Source organism: Hipposideros armiger, unplaced genomic scaffold, assembly GCF_001890085.2.
Source record: "Hipposideros armiger isolate ML-2016 unplaced genomic scaffold, ASM189008v1 scaffold_194, whole genome shotgun sequence".
NCBI lineage: Eukaryota > Metazoa > Chordata > Mammalia > Chiroptera > Hipposideridae > Hipposideros > Hipposideros armiger.
The window spans coordinates 2,781,548-2,801,911 of NW_017731544.1; positions in this window are offsets into that span (position 1 = coordinate 2,781,548).

Below are 20,364 nucleotides of genomic sequence, written 5' to 3' on the forward strand. Positions count from 1 at the left end.
GGGCATATTATCATGTTGATCTGAGCACAGCCAGAACAGTGTTCATGAACTGCCAGGCTTTCAGGGGCCTCTTATTTACTGCAAGTCACAGTAAGAGCTGCCCCATGAATAATTACATTTCAGGTTGTTTAATTCTGCCACCCCAGAACTTAATCTTTCAGCTGCCTATTGAAAGCCTCCTCTGGTTTCTCCATTATGCTGCTGTGAGGGTTCTGGAGGTGGAGAGCAGTATCTGGTTTCTTGGTTCCCTTCTATTCCTAGCTGTGATCTTCAATGTGGCTGGCTGTCAATGTTCAGAGCCACGGTAGGCAATTGGGGACCACAGGTCAGAGCACATGTGTGAGAGAGTAGGGTTAATACTCACTCTGCACACGAGTCATCGCTGCTCTATTTGCAGAACCAAGCAAAGATTTGCCAGGTGGTCTTCAACGCCTGACTTGGCTCAACGGCTATCCAAGTGGACGTTCAGTTAAAATAATTCTATTCCTCTATTGCCCTGCTTGCAGATTAACCAGTAAAATGTCTAAAACTTTCAACACTTTTCAACATATTGTTACGGGAAAATTGATAGCTCTCAAAACTGCTCCTTTGTTGAGAACTTCCTGCAAGTCTTCTGAAATTTCTTACCAACTTCTGACTTTGTAAAGAGATAGTATGCTGTACAGGAAAGACCCGACTGCTGGAATCCCACAAATTTATGCTCAAATAGCAGAATTGCCACTCTCAAGCTGTTTAATTGGTCAAGTGACTTAAATTCTCTAAGCCTCAGGTGTCTACCCATAACATGGGCTCAAATGCTTCCTTCTGTGGTTGACTTGAGAAAAACAAAACGATACATGTACAGTGCCTGGCGTGTATTTGGCACAAAAATCCTCTTGGTTCCTTTCTTCTAGTATTAAAGATAATTGCTTTGTCCTGATATGAGTTTTCCCCCATAAGTTTAATAGTGTATGAAAAAAAGCCAAGTGATTATATGACAGTTTTCTTTCCCTTGTTTTTTTTTTTTCCTCTACCGCTTCAGTCAGCATAAAGTCAGTCCTTCTGAGGCTCAGTCAGTTCTAGTCCATTTGCCAAAGATCCTATCATGCCTTTTATGGCCTGAAAAGTGATATCCATGTCTGGAGAGCATCCAAATCATAATGATACTTCAGCTCATGTTTGTCAGACAGGCCTACAAAAACAGGCTATAAAATATTAAAAGGAACAGGATTCTTTTCCTATACCTTCAAAAGAACTGAACAAAAAACCAACTAAATGCTTAAACCAGTATTACCCAAATCATACTATGATATATGATTATAACAACATGATAAAGTAATATACCAGTTGCTAATATTCAGCTCCACAAATAATTGTAAACTTACTCTCTGTGAAGTACATTAGGCCTTTGGTAAATCTTAAAATAAATTTTCCTTTAAAATAAATACTTAAAACATTTGTGGGGAGTGAAAACCAACAAACAGAATCTAGCTGAAAATCAGCTTTGTTAGACAGAATAATGTTTTGTAAAAATGAAATGCAGGGCCGGCTGAGTGGCACGATGGTTAACAACTGGCTTGGGATGCCAGAGGGTTCGGATCCCACATATGAGGGCCAGTGAACACTGCCCTCCACAGCTAAGATGCTGAACAACAGCTCAACCTGGAGCTGGGCTGCCATGAGTTGCCAGCGACAGTGTAGGCTGCAGCCCCTGTGGCAGTGGGTTGCCATGGGCTACCATGTGTAGCCAGTAGCCAGCGTGAGCGGCCAGCAGCCACAGTGAGCGGCCGTCCAGAAGCCGGCAACTGATCTGCCTCCCCCGGGAAGAGCGCAATGATGGTGCCAACTTGGGCAAGTGAAGCAACGTCCTCCACAACTAGACTGAAGAACAAAAAGGACAGCAACTTGTCTGTTCCCCTTCCCCAATTCCCCAGCACTGTTCCCATCCCCCCAATTAAAACAAAAATGAAATGCAAATGCCTTTTGGCCAGGCATGCATACCCCAGCTAGCCACAGTTCGTTCCCATCACCCTTGTTATTTCATGCCACCTGCTTCCTATATTACAGAGCTTGCCAAGCTTGTGAAGGCATTTGAATTTGTAGATCCCAGTCCAACCATTTAGATCAAATTACTGGGTTCCTATACAGGCAACTGGGCTTCAGCAGCAGGGGCCTTTCAGCACATGTGACCTGGCCTTTGGGTGAATCTTCCCCTTTTCAGCACAGAGATGGTAGCAGTTTCCTGTAGTTGCTCATCTTTGAATAACTTGGCTTTACAATTTTTTGCTCCTACAGAATTTCCAGCAATCTTGTAAAGAATCTCTGTATTAAATTTGATTTCTATTAATGTTTGAAATACTTCGTATGGCTTCTGATTTCCTGTTTGGACTTGGACCAATGCAGAGCCAGGCTGAACACAACTACAAAGGCAACTCAAGCTCAGAAGGTGCACTTACCAATATCCATAAACATAAGAAGGGAATCAATAGTCACTGAGCTTTTGAGAAAAACCACACCATGAAAGAGAAAAAACCAAGATGAACAAAAGAAATGCACTAGAGAAAAGGAGATTACTTGGTAGACAAACAAGAATTTATACTTTAAAAAACATAAAATTAGATTTAAGAAGATTTTGCAGCCCAAAATAACAACAGGGTGCTATGTAAATGGAGCAATCAGAAAATGGGACTTTATTGAAATTAAAAATACAATTGCCCAAATGAAAAGAAATTAATGAATGATCTGAATAACGAATTGGACAACTAGGGAAGTTGATGATATAGACAGTAAATTCAAGGAACTCTTTAGAAAATATATAGCAAAGAGTCAATCAGGTGGGAACTAATAGTAGAACTTAATATGTGCCACTTAGAACTAAGTGCTTTAGTTACAATAGCTTATTTAATTTTCATACCAACTCTCTGAGCTGAGAACTGTTATTATATACAGGGAGAGGTTGGTAACATGCCCAAAGTCATACAGTTAATGGGGTAGTAGAGCTGATTTTCAAATCCAGGGAATCTGACCCCAGAGACCATGCTCTTAACTAGTATTCTGTATTGCTTATTTAAAAAGTAGGAGATAAGAGATATGGAACACATATTCAGGAAGTCCAATAGCCAGGAAATTGGAGTCCAAAAGAAACAAACTGAATGAATGAAAGGAAGGAAATAATTGAGAAACAAGAGTAGAAAGTGTACTCAGCTGAAGAAAGACTTGAGAGGTACTACTAAGTGCCAAGAAAAACTTTTTAAAAAATAGCATATCTAGGCACACACTTGTCAAATTTTAGAACTTCAGGATAAAGAGAAAAACTTAAAAGCACTCAGAGAAAAAACAACTAGATATAGAGTACTGTAAATCAGATTAACATTAGATGTTTTATATATAGCAATGGAATAATGGTTTGTAAATTCTGAAGTTTTGGATTTGGAATTCTATACATAGACAAATATTAACCCAATGAGTAGGCAAAATAAAGACATTTTTGGACATGCAAGAATTCAAATGTCTAGCATTTATTGCTATGCAAACAGACAAACCAACAAAATATAAAAGGTGTCTTAGTCAGTTTGGGCTGTTATAACAGAATACCATAGACTAAGTGGCTTATAAAAAACAGACATTTATTTCTCACAGTCTGGAGGTGGGAAACATAAGATTAAGGTGCCAACAGATGAGGTGTCTGGTGAGCCTTGGTGACCTCATATAAGCCTGATTCCTGGTTTACAGATAGCTATCACTTGCTGTGTCCTCACAGGGCAGAAGGGGTAAGAGAGCTCTGTGGGGTCCCTCTTATAAGAGCACTAATCCCTCAAGATCCATCCATGTTGCTGCAAATGGCAATATTGCATCTTTTTTATGGCTGAGTAGTATTCATTGTATATATGTACCACATCTTCTTTATCCAATCATCTGTTAAAGGACGCTTAGATTGTTTCCATGTATTGGTTATTATGAGTGCTGCAGTGAACATAATGATACATATATCTTTATGAATAAGTATTTTCAAACTTTTCAGGTAGATACCCAGAATAGGGATTACTGGGTCATATGGTAGCTCTATACTTAGTTTTTTTGAGAAACCTCCATACTATTTTCATAGTAGTTGTTACCGGAAAAGGACAAGAACTATATAATTTCACTCATATCTGGGATAGAAAACAGAAAGCAACAAATAAATAAACAAAACAAACAAACTCATAGATACTGACAACAGTATGGTGCCTACCAAAAGGGAAGGGGACATGGGGGGAGGATGAAGGGGGTAAATGGGGTCAAATACATGGTGACAGAAGGAGACTAGACTTTGAGTGGTGAGCACACAATACAATATACAGATGATGTATTATAGAATTCTACACCTGAAATTTATGTAGTGTTATTAACCAGTGTTACCCCAATAAATTTAAACAACATAGTCATGGGGATGTAAAGTACAACATAGGGATATAGTCAATAATATTGTAATAACTATATATGGTGCCAGATGGATACTAGACTTATTAGGGTGATCACTTCATAAGGTATACAAGTATAAATGTTTAATTACTATGTTGTACACCTGAAACTAATATTATATTGTATGTCAACTATAACTAAAAAGTAAATTTAAATAAAGAGCACTAATATCCCATTCACGAGGGCTCCACCCTCATGACGTAATCACCTCCCAAATGCCCCAACCTCCAAATGCCATCACGTTGGAGATTAGGTTTCAAAATAATGAATTTTCAGTGCATATTCAGTATTTGGCAAAATTATTCTAAGGAAAAAGGAGGACTTGTGATACTAGAAACATCAGCAGTTCAGTATGATTCAGAAATGAAAGACTCCAGAACAAAATTAAAAGTGAATTCATTAGGGTGGGGCTTGTAAAAGGGCCTTTCAAAAAATATATAAATGACAATAATATATTAACTTCTCTGCTCAGTATTTGGTTCCACCAGTAAAATAGTACGTAATTATAAATAATGTAATGTATATGACTTTTCAAATTATTATTTGAGATTTTTTTAATGATGCTCATATAATTTTTAAAATACTTAATGAATGATGACAAAGAAAACCATTGTGTCACTAATTATAAAGAAATTAAATAAAAAGAAACCTACAAACGAAACATAATTATTAAGCAGAATTTGATTGTGATCAAACAACTTTTCCCTGATTTGGGGAGGAAAAACACTTTGCTTCTACATTTTTTTCAGAATAATGGGAACATTTTTTTTTCTTGATTGTGTCTGAACTATTCTTGAAAAGACAAGCAACACCTTCCAGCAATCCTAAGGAAATTGCTATGCAGTAATCCAAGACACGGGCAATGAGCTGAGACCAACTTAACAATTTAAATGTGCTGTATCTGTATCCAAAAGTTATCTGAAACTTTCTCAGCAAGCTAAACATTTTGAGAAGTCAAATCATCAGCATCTCATATTTTGCATTTTCCATTTCCAGAGTTTGCAAATAGATTAAATTAAGATATATACCAAATATGGTAAAACCATATAAAATTATAATGATATAATATTATAATGTTTTGTTTGCCTATTTTTCCCCCACTTCCTCAACTTTGAATAACTTATTTTACTTAACAGCTATAATGGTGTCTTGGTGACCTTATACAAGAGAAACATTAAACTCAGAGCAAATGTCTCTAGGTGGTATGAATCTAAATATCATTTTAGAATTTTCACAATAAAATGAAACCAAATCTCACGCTAAAGAAAATATTCCGGGCCGGCGGAGTGGCGCGATGGTTAAGAACTCGCTTGGGATGCCAGAGGGCCCCGGTTCGGATCCCACATATGAGGGCCAGTGAACACTGCCCTCCACAGCTAAGATGCTGAACAACAGCTCAACCTGGAGCTGGGCTGCCATGAGTCGCTGGCGACGGCGTAGGCTGCAGTCCCTGTGGCAGTGGGTTGCCATGGGTTACCGTGTGTAGCCAGCCGCCGCAGTGAGCGGGCCGTCCAGAAGCCTGCGACTGATCTGCCTCTCCAGGGAAGAGCGCAATGATGGTGCCAACTTGGGCAAGTGAAGCAACGTCCTCCACAACTAGATTGAAGAACAAAAACGACAGCAACTTGTCTGTTCCCCTTCCCCAATCCCCCAGCACTGTTCCCATCCCCCCAATTTCCCAATAAAAAAAAAATCTTAAAAAAAACAGAAAATATTCCTTTCATTTCTTATATATCTCCATAGGCTTAAAAAGATGAATAATTTTGAAATAGCATGGTAATATACTAGTATTCTATTACAAACTTTGTTATTATTTTTTAGAACCATATAAGTGGATTTAATTTATTAATTCAATTTCAGAATCCTGTTGGTGAACAATAACTCTTTGTCCTCTGGAGTTGGTGTGACGAAGAATGTGGGAAGATTGATTCAAGAGACGTTTAACTTGCTCTGAAGTCAGATATTTTTGAACTAGGAGTAAATTCTTATACCTCATCAGTCTGTGTTGGCTTGCATATAAGTACAATACATTTTAGTTTTGGCACTATCTTTGAGAAACTAATGTGTAGTACTTCATCTACCTCCCCCAAGTCAGGATGTAAAAGTCAGTCAAAATCAGTGCTGTAAATGCAGAAGAAAATTACTGTATAACAACAGAAGGCTACTAACAGTACTTAGAAACTTTGATGGGTATCATATGGTGGTTCATTCATCCTTCCACTCATTTACAAACCATTTATTGAGAGCATCCTATGAATTACACACTGTAGTAAACTCTGGGAAATAAATGGTGAAACAAAAAGGCATGGTGCCTGCCATCAAGGGAGATTAAATTTATCAATTAGATAGCATCTCATACAGAATATAGCCTCCAGTTTAGGAAGATTATTCTGTCACTCTCTCTCTCTCTTTTTAACTGTAAATTTACATTTGCTACACCAGATTCTCCTATTGAAATTAGCTATACTCTGATAAGTTCTCTTGAAAGCTGTGCATAGCCAAAACTAAAGGGAAATTTCTTGTTAAATGTAGCACACTTACCACATGGTTATTTTCTTTTGCTCCTGAATGCCATTAAAATGATAAATGACTAAAACAAGAAAGGGAGATTTGTCATCAACAGACAAAGGCTTTCAATAGATTTTCAGATGATTAAATTAAAAGACATGGTAAGGGACCTAGCAGGGTGGAAGAAACTGAAACTAAAGTGCCTACTGAAAGGAACACTGATGAGGAGCGAGTCCATTTGCTTCACTGAAACTCATAAACAGCCTCCAGACGTAGAGGCACCCAGGTGTGAATATAGCAAAAGATTAAAAATGAGAAGCTGGAAATCTGCATTTGAAGTGGTTAAACACCTACAGATCTTCTGTTCCAACCCACATTGCACAAATGACAACCTTCTCCTATCCACTTACCCATCACATCTCTCTAAGTGACCATAGGCTAATTCTTTGAAGACATTAGGCAAGAGATGTTCTTCACTGGAAAGTAGCAGGTGCAGTGGGGTAAGGTGCAGGGTTGAGGAAAGAGTAATATATCTTTGAATATGATCCTTCTAGGTAATTCAAAGAAAAGGCCAGCTCACTGCGTAGTAACCCTAGAGTAAAGCCTACCAGTTGATTAGCCCCTCTCATGCACACAGCATTAGTCTTTTAGTATTTCACTCTTAAATATGGATAGACAAGTCTTTTCAGCAAATGGCATTGGAACAATTGGAGATCCACATGCAAAAGAATGAAATTGGACTGCTGCTTTATACCATACACACAAAAAATCAACTCAAAATGGGTCATGGACCTAAACACAAGAAATAAAGCTATAAAATTCATAGAAGAAAATATAGAATTCATAGAAGAAAATACAGGATTAAGTATTTGTGACCATGAGGTAGACAAAGTTTTCATAGCTATGACACCAAAAGCACAAGCCACTAAAGAAAAAAATAAATTGGACTTCATTAAAATTAAAAACTCTTGTGATTAAAAGGATAGTGTTAACAAAGTGAAAAGACAACCCACAGAATGGGAGAAAATAAAACTTGCAAATCATATATTTGGTAAGGGACTTCAATCTGGAATACATAAGAACTTTTACAACTCAATAATAAAAAGACAAATGACCCAATTAAAAATGGACAGTGGATCTGAAGAGACATTTCTCCAAAGAAAATATACACATAGCCAATAAACACTTAAAAAGATGCTCAAAGGCCGGCCGAGTGGTGCTTTGGTTAAGAGCTGACTTGGGATGCCAGAGGGCTCCTGTTCGGATCCCACATATGAGGGCCAGTGACACTGCCCTCTACAGCTAAGATGCTGAACAACAGCTCAACCTGGAGCTGGGCTGCCGTGAGTCGCTGGCGATGGCAGGTGGGTTGCCATGGGCTACCGTGTATAGCCAGCAGCTAGTGTGAGGGGCCAGTAGCCACTGTGAGCGGCTGTCCAGAAGCCGGCGACTGATCTGCCTCACCCGGGAAGAGCACAATGATGATGCCAACTTGGGACAGTGAAGCAACGTCCTCCACAACTAGACTGAAGAACAAAAAAGACAGCAACTTGTCTGTTCCCTTTCCCCCGATTCCCCAGTGCTGTTCGCATCCCCCAATTCCCCAATAAAAATCTTTAAAAAAAAAGATGCTCAATATCATTAGCAATTAGAGAAATGCAAACCAAAACGATGAGATACCACTTCATACATACTAGAATGGCTATAATCAAAAGGACAGATAATAACAACTGTTGGCAAGGATGTAGAGAAACTGAAAGCATACACTGCTGATAGTAATGTAAAATGGTACAGTACTTTGGAAATCTTCCTGGTAGTTTTTTTGTGTGTTTTTTTAAGTTACATATAGAGTTATCATATGATCCAGCAGTTCTACTTCTAGATATAAACTCAAGAGAAATGAAAGTATATGTCGACATAAAAAGTTGTACATGAATGTTTTATACCAGCCTTATTCATAATAGTCAAAAATGAAAACAACCCAAATGTCCATAAACTGGTGAATGGATAAACAAAATATGCTATAACCGTACAATGGAATATTGTTTGGCAATAAAAAGGAATGAAGTACTCAGAGCACAGGATAAAGACTCTGGCGTTTATGTGAGCGAATACATTTATCTGCCTCTGCCAAGCCATGGTAGCTGGTTCTCATAGTTCTAGAACTTGAAGATGCCCAAGTCTATTCTGCCTTGGCTGAAGAGACAGATGTGGATTCTTCCACAGCTTGCAGACTAGGAAAGGGTTACTCCTGTTCCCCTTCCTTAGTCCCCTGGATGCCACAGTCTTTGAAGACCCCTACCTACCTGCCCTTGTCTGGGTCATACCTCGTCATTCTCAGGGCTTCCTACATTTTTAGCCTCAAGCACGTATTAATCTCTTGCGATCAGAACAGTGAGCTTCTCAGACCAGGTTCCCACTTTTCACTGTCTGGGGCTCCCACATTCCCTCTTTCAGATGACCTCGGTTTACTACCTTATTAATACATGTCACACCCCTATGTCCATAGAACCCCATGGCATGGCTCTTGCCCAAGGTGGAAAGGGGCCGAATTATTATATAATATCCATGTAATTATCCAGCTAAGCGGAGCACAGCATTGTTAAGAATCTGACTTAGGGGACATAATTAAGGAATGGATTTTTAAAAATAGACTTCTCTAGGATGGTGAATGCTCTGACAGGAGTAGATGCTGCTCTCCACCATTCACTTCAGAATGTTCCAAGGACATTCCTTGTATGAAGATTTTCTGTGTTGTGAATCAAATAAGGCCCCTAATGTGAAGGAATTTATAAGCTGTGGGAAGAGATTGGCAAGGACGAGGGATTCAAACAGGGTTAAAGTAAGTTGCACAAGAGAAGGGTTAAATGTATAAGAGGAGTGGTGTAAGAGAAGGTGGTTTAGAAGGAATACATTTTATCTAGTTGGAGGAGGTATGTACAGAGTTTATTAAATGATTTATGCAGCATTTGTGAAGCACCTGCTGTGTGCTATACCAAATGCTGTATTAGAGGAAAACAAAGCTATAAAGACAAAATTATGCTGCAAGGATGAAAACATGCCAGGAGATAGAAGAAGAAGGTATCATTCATGCTCCTCAGGCTGAGAGTAAGGGTGAAGGGGTCAGGAAAAGCTTTACTTGGATATTGGTTTTTGAACTAGACCTTGAAAATAAATGGGATACTGATGGGCAGAAATGCTAAAATAGAGCATTGTAGGCATAAGTAACAGCATGAGCAACAGCTCAACCATTTACCTTAGCTGTGTAACTCGAGGCAAATTATTTAGCCTCTCTGTGTCTTGATTGTCACATCTGTAAAATGGGGATGATAATAATACGAAACACCCTGGCTTTTGTGAGAAATAAATGAGCTAATACATGTGAAATGCTTAGAATAATGCATGCCCTATAGTAAGTGTTCAGTCAACGATGGTTGTCGTTGTTGTTCTGTAAATATGAAAATGTAAAATGTCAGTGCTGACAAACAGCGACTAACATACATTTTTAGGGAGAGAAGCAGAACATTTCTGGAACAAGTTTCAGTAGAACAAAACAATAGTTCTTTCAAATGTCACTCAAAAATTGAGACTTTTCTGTGACTCATTGCCTATATTTTTGATGCAGTAGTTCACATTAGTTCTAACAAACATATTTTCAAAACTATAGCCCAGTTTAGAGGGGCTTATATATAGTAAGCTCTGTGGAAGCTTCCATTTATTAAGGTGGTCTTAAGATCTGAAGGACATTTTGGCCTATGGAGTGGCACCATGTAGCTGTCTAGTCTATTATCTGCTTTGTATAGTTTTACATGTGCCAAAAATATTAAGTTTTTAGCATCTGAAGCTCTTTTTATAAAAATTAAAGTTTATTACGGTGACAATGGTTAGTAAAGTTGCAAGTTGTATAGGTTTCAAGAGTACAATTCTATAATACATCATCTATATATTGCATTGTGTGCTCGCCACCCAGAGTCAGTTCTTTTTCCATCACCATATATTTGGCCCCATTTACCCTCATTATTAAACACTTTCTTATTTCAATATGTTGGACAAAATGTGATGACAAAATACTTCACTTAATGGAAACTGGGAATACTGACAGATTACCCTTCCAGTGCATTTTATACTGTCTCATCATGACAAGGCTTCGTTGGCCCGGTGGTGGTCTAATTCCAGAACACCATAATATTGAAGCAGATTCCTGCCTGTGTGACTCAGAGGATTTGCCTAGAGAGTGTTCCCTGCTCCTCTTCCTGACTGCGTCTCCCTTTTTATTTCTCTCTGTCTCTGCCTCTTCTAACTCCCTCTCCTTATCTCCCCTCACCACCTCAATTTGCTCATTATCTCCAAATACTTTGAAAGTTCTACTTCTATAAACACTGCTTTGTCTAGCTGCCTGCAAAAGACCCTTCTAAATTGCAAGTCATGTTTCCACCTGAGTAATGAACAGATTTCGGGGGAGCCATAAAGAATGAGAGAAAGAGTTGCAGTGGAATCTTCTTGGTACCTTACAAATGTTCTCAGTTTGGGACGCTCACTTATTTCTGCTTCTTTACCTCCATTTTTGCCTGTTTCTCCTTTTGTTCCCTCATCTTTCTCTGCTCTCAAAACAGAAGAAATGTTTTCTTAGGTAGCTGCACATATTGTGGTTACGATGATGATGTTGATAATAGTAATATTACTGTAATATACCTTTTATTTTATACTTTTTGATTATTGATCAGTAACACCTGTCAGACCATATTGAGAATGAACAAAGACTCCCAGAAATGAAAGGTTTCCTATGGAAATGTCACTTACCTGTCCTAACTATTAGGCTGTTCCTAACCACCACTTATAAAACATACTTGTAATGCTTCAAGAGTAAATATCTCTTCATAATAAAAAATAATTAAAAGAAAAAATATATTATAACAAAAAAGAGTAAATATCTTGAAGATCTTGAATTTGCAGTACAGCTTTCATATGATAATTATCCCATTTGTCCATCCCTGAGCTAATGTAGATTAAAGCTTTTTAAAGCTCTATTAATAAAACCAATATTAACATAAAATAGACTTTAAAATAAATCAAGATTTATAAATGTCATGGAAAGTGCAGATTATTAGAATCTCTGATATGCAAATGTGGTGAGTAACATTTTAACTGATTTGGTTTGTATTAAGCAAAATAAGGATAATACTATTTAAACAAGAGAAATGGCTGGGCTAGAGGTATAAATTGGAGAAGTATTAGCATGTAGTAGGGGTTGAAGCAAAAGGACCAGATGAAATCATTCAGTTAAAGTAAATCCATGGAGAAGAGAGTGGAAATGAAGATGGAACCCCAGAGAATATCAACAATAAAAGGTGGAAAGATAAACAATGATAGAGCCTGAACTGGAGCAGCAGAGAGAGGGACTAGAAGAAAACACAGGGACAAGTCTGATGTCACTTTTATGCCTCTTCCAACGTCCAATTACAAGAAGTTACAAAAAGAAGTAAATACCAAATAAAATTAAAACTGCCATTTGCACTGTAAATTAAAGATAAAAAAGCTATTTCTGCTAACTTAAATATTGAGGAGGATGGACTGAGAAATGGAGTAGGCGGAATTCTAAGCTGGCTACTAACATTCCTGTTCATTGGTTTGCCTGCCATGTATAATCTCCTCCCCATGAGTGTGGGCAGGTCCTGTGAGCAGGAGGACATCTCATTTCTGTGATTAGGTTGTTATGTGGCAAAGGTCATTAAAATTTTTCTTTTAGATAAAATATCTCTAAAGATAATAAGTAAGTCTATTTTCATCGATTGCTTCTCAGTCTTTTGGCTAAGATCAAGTGAAGTAAATCTATTTTCAATGAAGTCAATGAATGTTATACCTGATTTATATACAAATGGATGAACATAACTTTTATAGAGAAAAAAATCTTGAGCTATAATACTTAACAATCCTGACTCATCATATGCCAAGAATATCAAGTAAAGAGATTCAGTAAGTCTGAAGTAGGGCATAGACAGCTATAGTGTTACAAAACTCCATAAGTAAGTCTGATGGGCATCTTCAATTGAAAGCAACTGACTTATAAGGTACGACATCGAAATTAAAGGAGTAAGATCACAGCCAAGTAAAATTTGAAACAGTAACTGAAATTATAACTGATAACACTGTGGTTGCCTAACAACATCAGGTCATCAGGCAAAACAATGCTAGAACTCACAAATAAGGAAAACCTGGCACAACTATTTCTTAGAATTTTGATCAGTGTTATTCCTGAAGGTTAAAGTATACATGGACATTCAAGATACTGACCAATCTCTAGGGATTTTCATTAAAGCGTTCAATTTTGGATAAATTTATATTAAAAAATTTTTACCTATACAAAGCGAACTTAGGAATGGCTGAGCATCTCTTTTTTTTAGTTAATTAAAGTTTATTGGGGTGACAATTGTTAGTAAAGTTACATAGGTTTCGGGTATACAATCTGTAATACATCATCTATGTATCACTGTGTTCATCACCCAGAGTCAGTTCTCCCATCACCATATATTTGATCCCTTTTACCCTTACCCTCTGGTAACCACTAAACTATTGTCTGTGTCTATGAGTTTTTGTTTTTTCTTTTGTTTGTCTTGTTCCATTGTTGTTTTCAGTTTTATATACCACAAATCAGTGAAATCATGTGGTTCTCAACTTTTTCTGACTTATTTTGATAATTCTTCCCATGCAACTCATCAAACCAACCTAATTTCCAGCACCTCTCTTTTATAAGGTCAAAGAACCAGTATTTGTAATTTTTCAGAGGCCATCTGGGAACTCTCAAAGGTACTTTTAGGTATAAAAGATAGCTTGATATAAACTTTTTTGTTTTTTAAGATAATTAGGGCCAATTTTTGGAAAGCAAATAACAAATTGTCAGAGGAAATTTGGACACTTGGTTAAGACAGCCATGGGTGTCTTAGAAACAATGTTTGGTTGGGGGCCGGCCGAGTGGCGCATTGGTTAAGAGCTAGCTTGGGACACCAGAGGGCCCTTGGTTTGGATCCTACATATGAGCGCTGGTGACACTGCCCTCTACAGCTAAGATGCTGAACAATGCTCAACTTGGAGCTGGGCTGCCGTGAGTCACTGGTGATGGCGTAGGCTGCAACTCCTGCTGCCGTGGGTTGCCATGGGCTATTGTGTGTAGCCAGCAGCCAACATGTGTAGCCAGCAGCCAGCGTGAGTGGCCAGCAGCCACAGTGAGCGGCTGTCCAGAAGCCGGCAAATGATCTACCTCACCCAGGAAGAGCGCAATGATGGTGCCAACTTGGGCCAGTGAAGCAACGTCCTCCACAACTAGACTAAAGAACAAAAGGACAGCAATTTGTCTGTTCCCTTTCCCCCAATTCCCCCCAAAAAAATCTTAAAAAAAAAAAGAAAGAAAGAAACAACGCTTGGTTGTCTATTTAATCAGAGTGACAATAAAATATTTAAAAAAAACACTTAGATGGTAACATAATTGAAAAGAACCTTTCAAAAGTGAGAGTGAAGAATCTTTGTTCTTTGTCACCCCTACCCCCATATAATCAAGGGTTCAGTTAGAAGGAGACTGTTGGGATGTTGAGTCCTGAGAGAGAAAAATAAGAGCAGTTGGGGTGGAGTAAGGAAGAAGATAGATGATCACAGGGCTTGCAGTCTGGGCAGTGACCCAGCATGACATGGATGTGAAGCTGGGTGGGATTAGCTGGACACAAAATTCCAAATGGAACTCTGGTGTCATGTTTCTCTGGTAGGAGTAAGAGTGAACTGTGGAATTAGGGTGTCAGATATTTGAGGACCTGGATAGTTGGAGCCAAATTAGAACATTCCTGAAACAGATCAGAGTTTAGAGAGGTTGTGTTATTAACACTTAATATGTTGATACAAGAAAACTTAATTCACAATATTCTGTACATTTTTTCCTTAGGACGATTTTAAGCTCTTTTTAAAATTTTGTTCTGACACATACTATTTGTTTTTAAAAATACAATGCTTGCTTATTTCAGTAGCAATTTCAGAAGATGTGTCTATCTTTTTTCTCCCTTTTGGCTAAATTAAATGTGTAATAAAAGTCAGAAATATAATTCCTGCTTGAAGAGTACCCTGAAAAAGAAAATATGAATCTTTAGGACACACACAAAAAAAACCCTTTCCAGAGTATCAACCTGATAACTTTGGATGGAAAAATGTGATTTTGGCTCTTAAGCTCAGCAAATCAGGCTGCAACTGTACCCTGCCAAAATATCAAGAGCAAAGGGAAAAAATCACCACTGTGTGTTTCCACAAATTGGGATGTTTGGTGTAATATATTTAGAACACCTGTACAATTGATTGAATTCCTCATCTGCATATTTTGGCATCATGACAGCAATAGCTTTGGAATCCTTCCTTTTTCACTGCTAATTTGGATGGAAAACACACACACACACACACACACACACAATTCAGTGCTTCATGTGTAAAAGACAAGAGGGGCTGCCATCCTATTTCTTTTCCCACTGAAATCTTTTTCAGAAGTTAGCCACAGAGTGGGTAAATTAATATACTTTCATATTTCTCTAAATGAAAAAGTATCTAAACATCCCATTTCCTCTTAACTTTTCCTCCACTTTGTCAGTTTAATCCTTCCAAAGATTTTATCATCTTGGTGATAGAGGCCCTGGGTATTGGAAGGTGGGAGGAAGAGAGAGTCGGAGAATATACAGGGCCACTGGACCATCCCAAATGTAACATGGTTGTCCAAAATGGAAGAAGGGACTTTTGTGACTATGGCAGAGTGTTAGTTAGCTTAGGTGGAGAGTACAGTAGGATTTTCTAGAACAGTCCTCAGGATCACTTTTCATTCTATTGCATGAACATCATTCTGAACTTCAACTCTATTTCAGGGCACTTATCAGGTGACATTCAGTCAATCCGTGTTTAGGGAGCTCCTGCTACAAACTCCTTTTGAAGTTTATAATCCAGTGGAGAGTCAGGACCTACAACAGGAAAGAGTGAACAACACAAAGCTACAGTTCTGTGACAGACTGTAAACTCGGAATGTTCAATGATAATGAATAACAGTGAAAACCTAGGATTTTAGGAAAGGCACATGGAGAACAGAAGTTTGAGTTGGACCTTGAAGGAGGACCAGAATTTGATAATGTGGAAAAGGAGTCTTCTGTAAACAGACTCAACAGAAGCACAGAAATGGTTAATTTACAAACTTGACTAAAGAAGAGTGAAGTATGGTCAAGTTATAGAAAAGAAGGGTGGAGGCTCTTGGAAGCCAGATGAGAACATTTCACCATGTGGCACAGGGAGCCATGTTGGATGGCAGAACTCAGACACTGCCACATATCTGTGTCTTCTACCACACCTACTACACACCTACCCTTAGTAGGTGTTTAGTAAATATTTCTTGAATTGAAGTGTGACACAATGATGGAAGCTTTCAGAGACTTAAATGCCACAGTTAGGACCTAAAATTAACCACTTAAACTACATTTTCTGCTAATCATTGAGAAAGGAGGGAGAGGATATGGCCGATTTCAAATATGAAAACTACAACAATTATGAATGTACCTCACTGAATAAATAAATGATACAGATAATATTTATTGCACATTTACTGGCAATGGAATCCACCATGAACAAGAGATGCAAGATCCCTGTAAGATCATTTTACCCAGTGATAATTGCTTTGAAGACAACAAACCCAGGTGATGGGAGAATGACTGGGCAAGGATGAGCTGGTCAGTAAGGACGGGCTCTCTGAGAATGTGAGATCTGAGCAGAGTCCTAGATGAAAAGAAGGAACAAAGCAAGGGGAGGTCAGAACACTCCAGGTAGAAGGGAGAGCAGGGCATAGACCCAAAGAAGAGACCAGCTTAGCATGGTGTAACACAACTCGAAGATGAATTTTGTCTTTGGACATACATTCCTTTTAAGGTATGCCGATAGGAATCTGGCAGGAAACATTTTTTTTCTTCTTCAGTTCTATTCTCTTAGACTTTTCAAAACTAAAATTGAGCCTTCCCAAGACCCATAGTAAAGAGATAAACTCATAACAGCAAAGAGAACAGAAAGTGGACCAGTGCCGAACTAAAGTTTCAAAAACTCTCTGGGAGACTGAGAGAGGATGGAACCCATTGACACGGAAAACAGAGGGAGGGAGGATGTGGAGGGTGGGGGCAGCAGCCAAGGGGAGCAAAGAACCACTCTGCGAGGTACATGTGCTGTGGCTGCACCACCCAGCAATCCACATTCCCGTCCCTTCTCCCTTCCTCCGTGGAAAAGAACCTGGAGAGAAATGTAAAGTGTAGGTTGTGGTAAAGAGTAGGATCTTGAAACTCATTCAAAAGGACTTTAAGGGGGATTGGCACGCATGGGTAGAAAACGTTTTGAAATGTTTGGTTGTGAAGAGAAAAGAGGATGGCTGGAGCTAAAGAAAAAGATTAGGTTGCAAAAAGGGGTTTTTATGGTGGTGGTGATTATTTTTCAAACAAAACAGACTTGAGGATGTTGAAATGCCAATGAAAAGTGCCAGGGAAAGGGCCTTCCTAACCAATGTGCCTACTTCCAGGTTTCCCTCTTTGCCCATCTTGGTTAATCTTAGCTAATTTTTCTAAGGCTTGATTCAAAGCACACTGGCCTATCTCCTACAGCCCCTCAGCAGGTATCCTAACCTGCTGTGATTACACCTCTACTCATACCTTCCTGGTATTTAAAATATTCTCTTCACATTTCTAACCCTGAAAGTGCCAGTGAAATTTAGGCTATGTTTCAGTGCAGCCTTCTCTTACATTTTCCTTGAGGGCAAGCACTTGAACTTATTTCACGTTTGTTTTTATTTAACACACGAGCCAGATAATAGATTATTTGTTGATTCTTCTTCCCCAAAGGTTATCACTTTTCCTAATGTCATTTGTTGAATAGTCGTCCATGTCCTCACTTCCCACTCACCACATTCTGGCTGCTGCACCCAACACACCCCTGAAAATGCTGTTTGGAAGACCTCCCACGAGCTCTTGATTGCTAATACAGAGAACACTTCTCAGGCCTTACCCTATCTCAGATTTCAGCAAGATTGGACTCTCTAAACCACAACTTTGCCTTGAAAAATCTCTCCTCTTGGCTTCAGTATCACGTCGTTTTCCTGGCTTTCTTGTGACCTCTCTGCTTCTTTTCAATAGACTTTTTAGGATCTTTTTTCCATCTTGCCTTCCCTTCAATGTCACACTCAGGACTCTAGCCTAGCTTTCCTTCTTTTTTCACTCTGCCTGCTCTTCCTGGCTGTGTTCCACCATGTCGATATCACCAAGTCCCTTTTTCTCTCCCGCCCAGATCTCTCTTCTGAGTACCAAACCAACAAGCACAAATGTCTCCCAGGTACCCTGCCTTGGACAGCATAATCACATTTCAAATTTAATATGCCCAAACTTAACTTATCACGGGTACTCCACTCCTTCTTTACCCACCCCTACCATCACAAACCATTTTGTTCTCCACTTTTTCCTATCTCAGTGAGTTCAATAACCAGCCATCTAGTTTCTTATATCAGATTTTGACCTGGGCATCATCCTTGACTTCCAAAAGATAAATCAACTTTCCATCTTGGAGAACAGAGGCGCCCTCAACAGTGACTGACAATTTCAGGGAAAGTGTTCTATCATTTGGTTGATTTCTTCGTAATGGACAAGGGAAGAGTGATTTTTTTTTTTTTTTGCATTAGATAGGCTGAGTTTGAAGTCACTAGGGCCTATGTAAAAAATGTTGATTGGGTATTTGGAAAAGTAGGTATTGGAGTTATGAAAAGATTTCAGAGCTAGAGTTACATAGTTGAGAATTATCTACAATACATAGAGACAAAATTGAAACCATGTGAGAAGATGAGATCATCATGGGAAAGAGTACACAGAAACAAGGATATGTGGACACAAGTTGTGGGAGCAGGTCATAACTCTTTTAAAGCTGATAGGGCCTTATAGATCATCTGGCACAGATTTTTTTTTTTCATCTGAAACATTATATTGAGATGAAGGGAGGAAGAGAGAAATTAAATTCTAAAAAAAAAATCTACTTAGGAGGTCTTTGATGTCAAGTTTGTTTAATGTTCCGAAGCTCAGACCAAGAAAAGATTCCGAGTGGGTTGACTCCATGAAAGTTAAGGGCCTCAGAATCAAGCCAACATTGTTGCTGGCAGCACAATGAGCCAGAAAAAACTTGAGTCTCTTATGAGATCCGTGAACCAATAGATAAGCCCTAACTCTCACCCCACCTCCAGATTTCCTGCAATGTAAAGCAATATCTCCCCTTGTGGTGTAAACCAGTTTGATTTGTTACTTACTGTATTTGAAGTAACAGCAAGTGCTGGAGCCAGCTGTTGTGGGCTCATAGAGCTGATAGTGCACATCTCTTCCCAACTCTATTCAGTTACATCCTGTCATTAGCTTGAAATTGGCCATGATGGGACTATGTACACTTTGAACTTGACAAATGCTGTGAGTTAGGTTTTTCTATCCCACTGGTTACAATCAAAAGCATCTTTACTAATATACTTGAATCAAAAACTGCTGGTCAATGTTTGTCACTTAATTTATTTGGAAGAGTATCAATCAGTATCATGCAGCTGTAACCCTGTTACAACAGAATGTCTATCTACACTTTATAATAGAAGGTTTAGAATTGATTAGGAGGTTGGAAATTGGGGAGTTTGCATTTTCTTGGAGGAGTTGTTGGTATGGGGACATCTCTCTCCATGGAGATGTGTTTGGGGTGTTACCCTCCTACCTCAAGTCAAATGAGAAGCTTCTAGAGAACTACCCAGAGAACTGATGTGAATCCCATAGATTTTGAAGGACATAGAGACACACACTTGAAAGTTTAGAGGAAAGACACTGTGGCTGAAATGGCTGAGAAATAAAGAGATAGCTGTTTTGAAGGAGCACAAGTTCAGAAGTATTTCCCATGAGCTTGGGTCGATCCTTCAGAAGGGAGCTGATTGGATCATCTTGAGAAGGATTCTGGCTGCGAGGAGGATGTGGAGGGTCAAGGTGACCTGGGAGGAAATTGGAGTGGACAGCCAAGGACATGTCTTTATCGAAGGCAAAGACCTGTAGGTGAGAAACCCCTCAGAACGATACTAAGGTGTTGGGTAGAGGGGAGGTCACATTCACAAGAGTCCAGAATTGTGTATCTGATGCATCCACAGAGCACCAACACCAGATTATGACTGACTATGTTAATACAGTTAGAAGAGACTCCCACCATTATGTCTCCCTTTCTCCATATGCTACAACCTGAGGGGCCCAAAAAGGCAGCTAGTGAGTAGGTGAGGAGAAGGACTTGAAGGAGCAAGGAAAAAGAAGTCCGCATGGGTCTCCTAACCCCACAGATTTTCCGGTCACAGACAGGCCTTGATGGGCAAGGCAGAGG